The following is a 5,428-nucleotide window of genomic DNA, read 5'->3' as shown; positions in this document are numbered from 1 at the left end:
GAGAAGGACAAACTAAAGTCTTTCATTAGCAGGTTCACTCCCCAAATGTCTGAAATTAGCTGAGCTGAGCAAGAGTTTCCTCCAGGTCATCCACATGAGTGCAGGTGCCCAAGAAATTGGACTATCCTGGGAGATAGATTGGAACTGGGGCATCTGGGACAGTAACAGCCACCCTTATGGGATGCCTGTGCTTTAAGGTTGGAGGATTAGCCCGTTGAGCACCAGTCACCAATACCTGGATCTTCATTTAATTCCTTTTAAGTCATTCTAAAGTTATACTCACACTCCACAAGTGTAACTGTCCTCCTCCTGCAGAGTTGGCAAGACTTTCCCAGGCTTGGTCATAATGCTTCTCTGGGCTATAATACTCCTTTCACTCAGCCACAGCGTGATTTACCAACAACCTAGCTGCTGCTGATTCATCTCCAACTTCATTGTGGCTATGTGCACATCTGATCCTTTCAAATCTCTTGAAGAAAATGGAGGGGACAGGAAGGAATCCTATAACTCACAATCAAATAAGCCAGCATGCACTCATTCTCACAAACAAGTCACTGGGCCTGGCAGGCTCTTGGATTGCATATGACATGCCAAACAGGAGCTCCATCTCCTCCTCCAGCAGCATGTAAAGATGGCTGAGTGAGGGAAGGAAGCCTAGGTCTGCAATCAGGGATTTTCAACCAGACAGATGCAGGGAAGGACTGGTGGCTCCTTGGATCAAGCTAGGTGCATCAGTCAGGAGTTCCATGTCCTATGTCCCCAGCAGCATGTAATGGTGGCAGGGTGAGGGAAGGCTGCCTAGGCCTATGAACAGGGACTTTCACTCCACCAGATGCAAAACAAGGAGCCGGCAGGTCCTTGGCTAGTGCTAGGTGAGTTTTAGGTTCTTGGAAACATGGAGCTATATGTTGTCTGGGCAGACAGACTACCAGGTATCAAGGAAAATCAATGGACTGGATTTCTACCAAGAAATGAATGTAGAATCCCAGTGAAACTTCCAAACATCCTTATACAAAAAATGAATCACAATCCCTACTATTGGCCATGTCAACAATGTCATGACCCATATACAAAGCAAAAAATCTGAACCATTTCCCTTTGATTCCTAGTTTTAAGTGATTGTGCCCTGGCACATGGTTAGGGTGGGTTTGATGAGGAAACCATCCATTCACATGGCCTCGACAGTTTCAATTACAGAGTTCTTAGTGTCTGAGAAGCATTACCTCAAGTTGAAGGAGAAGAAAGGCATTTCATGGAGGCATGATTCCACATTGCTGCTTTGCTTATCATGATTCTCCTCATCCCTCACTGCTTTAGGCAGGTGCAGGTCATTGAGGAAGATGCAATATGTAAATTTCTTGTATTACAAAATGGGGTTCTTTCTACAGCTTTTCAAAACTGCTTTAAGTGTCATTAAACTGCATGCCTTGGATAGTATGCTGAAGATAATTAGTTAGTCCTAGAATGGAAATATTTTCCCACTCTTTATTTTGTTTGCAATGCCTCATTTACTCTGTTAAATACTATGCTATTTGATATATTATCTATTATGTCACCACACAGGATAATGTTTCAAAATGGGAGTATCTCAGTGTTTTTAATATAAATTATTTTTTCCTTTGCTTTCAAGCTGTTTTGAGCAGTCTCTAAAGCCATGCTCACAGCTGTTTCAATCATGTCTTTCCCACTTATTACACATCTAGATCACACCCAAGTGTTTCAGAATGTGCAGATGGCCTTTCACATAAACGGGAAACCTATCTTGGGAATTTGTCTAACACCATTTCTGTTCAAAGCAGGCTTTCATTCTTTTCCACTGTGTCTGAAGAAAGATCTGTACTTGATGTCTACAGAATATCTTGAGAAATAATTCTGGAACTCCCGTGCATACTGAACTGAGTAGTCCTGTGGATACACTCATCATCTTCCATATACTTCTCCTAACACATAGTGCTAGAACATCTTCAAATACCCCCCATCTTCATCCAGCATTTCTTTACTAGCATTTGCTTATAAGATACATTTCAGATCTGCTTTATAGACATGCTATTATTTGAGTTGTAAGCTGATGTTCTGTATAAATACATGTAAAGTATATCTAAAAGAAATCCCAAAATGTCAAGGCATTGCTTGTAATTTGTTCAAAGGAAGTAGCATAGCACTGTCATTCATGTTTCCAGCAGACTACTGACAAAATGGCCAATAGTCTTCACTAATAACTCTTGTTTCTGCCATTCTTATCCTCAGTTTCCTTCAATAGATTATTCAGGCAATGCTGAGAAAAAAGGGTACCTTCTTCTTTCTTGTAGAAAGCAGCTTCTTTGTCTATTTGTTTGGAACTAATATCCACCAGGTTGAACAGACCCCTTCTAGTTTCATCTCTCAGCCCCAAAACTTTACTCACCTTTTTTTCAATCATTTATCCTGACATCAGCTGCCTCTGTAGTAAGGAAATAAACCAACTACACAGAGTTCCATGTGTGGGAATGAAAGGCTAACTTCTGTTTCATATCATTGCACATGTTTCTGAGGTGTGTTTTGTTCAGCGCTGTCATCCTCAGGAGCTGAAGAGTTTCCCAACTGGGCTGGGGTTTCCACTGGTGAGCATGAGAGCTGGACTGAGGGCAGCAGGCTGGGCTAGACATGGCTGCACCCTACTTTGGTGTGAGAGTGGACTGGGTCTGGGAACCAAAAGACAGCTTCACTGCAGCATCCACTGGTACTCGTGAGAGCAACGGTAGGTGTAGAACATGCTGGGCAAGGTCTTTACTCCCACTCAGTCTGTAACAGCCATGTAACATGTGTCTGGGTGTAGAAAAGCCATGGCTGAGTTGCAGCACCCAACATTCAGAACTAGAATGGGTGTGGCTGTTTGAACAAGGCCACTGTTCCTGCCAGGACAAGAGGTGGACAAAGTAACCTGTTTACTTTGGAAAAGGACACACTGGTGTGTGAGATTTGCCACTTGGAGGAGATCTGAAAGAGGACCTTGGGAAACTCCTTCACAGAGATACAATCTTTGCAGGTGACTGCAAGACCAAAGGCTGGGAACAATATAGACCATACCAGGTCACAGTACCCACTAGCATATATGTGGATCAGGTCTGGTTACAGAACAGGCTAGACCAGTTCCTAACATCCAGTGGCATATCTAAGAATCAGAACAGAGTGCAAGAGGGGTTAGGTCATGATGCAACACCAACCAGTTCACAATTGAGTGAAGGATAGGTTCTCCCTCTATTGGGCTAGGCTGCAGTGTTCACCAGCAGGAGCTGGAAGTGGGGACAACCTGGACTGAACCAGCCTGTGCAATGCAATAGTGGATGCTGAGGTGAGGCAAGCCATCCCAACCTGGGGTTAGTTGGTGCTGGGGTCAGTTTGTGAGCCCCAGAGACAAGCTAGCCTAACCCAAGTCCTGGGATTCACCTGCAGAGATGGTACTGGTTTCAAACTCCCCAGAGTGTAGGGTATCCAGCAGAGCTAGAGTCACCTGTCCCAGGTACTGAGGTTCACCTACATTGTGGGTGCTATTTTTGTGAGTCCCAGCAGTAGGGGATTTGACAGAATTTGGTCACCTTGCCACAGGCCTTGGGTCGGCCCGTAAGTGAAAAATGTGGAGTAGTGGACACAGACCCTGATGCACATGGAGAATATGGCAGACCATTTGGTTCCATAGCAGAGCAAGCAGAACTGATCTAATTGGACAACTACCTGAGCAAATGATGACAGCAAAAATCTGAGTGAGTGCAGACTGCGGTCGACTATATCAGCCAATGGACATTGGGAAGGTTGCCTCAACCTTGGATTATTGAAATCAACAGCATTTCAGAATTATCCAAACCACTTGGTCAGACCCTCGGAACATGCACCACATTGGGACCCTGGGTTGATATTGGGTGGCAGTTCCCTATCTCTGGATTTTGGGACATTTGGGAGGCTTCCCTTCCCCCAGAGTCAAGAGGAGATAGAAAATTTAGAAACAATGATTTCAGCTACTTTTCCCTAACCCTCATTCCTCCCCACCCTTATCAATCATGTAATATCATCAAAAATTTAAATTGAAAAAAATTTGAAACTAGACAAAAAAAAAAAAAAATAATAGCTATGGGGCCAGGCCCGATGGCCTAATGTCTAAATTGCCTCGTGTGCACCAGAATACCATATGGGTGCCAGTTCCTATTCTGGCTGCTCTTCTTCCCTTCAAATCCTATCTTGTGGCCTGGGAAAACAGTGCAGGGTGGCCCAAGGTCTTAAGAACCTTCACCACATGAAAGATTTAGAACAAACACCTGGCTCCTTATTTTAAATTCGCTCAGCTTTGACTGTTGCAGCCACATAAAGAGTGAAATAGTGGACAAAAGATCTTTTGTTCTCTTGCTCCTTCTCTGTATATTTGCCTTTCCAATAATCAAAAACATAATACCTATTAAAATGACTGGGAAAGTCCTATTTTCCACCATCGTCCTGAGTGGTTGCATAATGTATAACACATCAAACAGAATAATATTCTCCCCTGCACTCAGGTGGAAGACCCAGAGGAATCTCCTGCTTGGATCAGCTATGTTGTGGCATTTGGGGAGTTAAACAGTAGATGAAGACCTTAACACTTCTTTTTTTCTGTAAATCTACCTTTCAAATAAACATAAATAAAAGTTTTAAAAAGAAAAATTCTGGTGTGAATCCTCTGCTTGAATCCTGGAAAAAACCCATTGTTCCCAGAATATCCTGTTCTTTACATTTGTGTTCACTTTCACCATTATTGTACTTAATTCCTTTAAATGGTGGCAACAGAACTGCTGCCAAATGTCCCCTCAGATGGCAGTGATGATTTCCTTAAAGGTGACCACATACAAGGGATCTTTTAACATTGTTTAGTAAGAATCCCAATATTTGGGTCTGGTGTAATATCTTTTTTCTAAGATTTATTTGTTTTTATTGGAAAGGCAAATATACAGCTAGGTGGAGAAACAGATGGTTAACTCCCCAAGTGGGCAGAATGTCTCAGGCTGAGACAATCTGAATCAGGAGCCAGGAGCCTCCTCTGGGTCTCCCATACTGACACAGGATCCCAAAGCCTTGGGCTGTCCTCAACTGCTCTCCCAGGCCACAAGCAGGGAGATGAATGGGAAGCAGGGCCACAAGTATTGGAGATGGCATCCACATGGAATCCCAGCATGTTCAAGGCCAGTATTTTAGCTGCTATTCTATTGTGCCAGGCACTCTGCTGCAATATCTTATTTTGCTAACCCTCAGCCTACAAGCACCAGTATCCCATATGATCATTTAGTCACCAAAGATTGTAAATCTATGTCAAATGCCATTAGGCACTGAAATCATCACATGATTCTTCTCTTCAGTTTTTTATGTATACTGTAAATAATATTAACTGATTCTTAAATATTAAGCCAACCCTGTGTTCATGGATAAA

The sequence above is a fragment of the Ochotona curzoniae genome, unplaced genomic scaffold (genome assembly GCF_017591425.1).
Source record: "Ochotona curzoniae isolate NIBS_2020 unplaced genomic scaffold, NIBS_Ocur_1.0 contig_919, whole genome shotgun sequence".
NCBI lineage: Eukaryota > Metazoa > Chordata > Mammalia > Lagomorpha > Ochotonidae > Ochotona > Ochotona curzoniae.
This window is presented reverse-complemented; position numbering follows the sequence as displayed.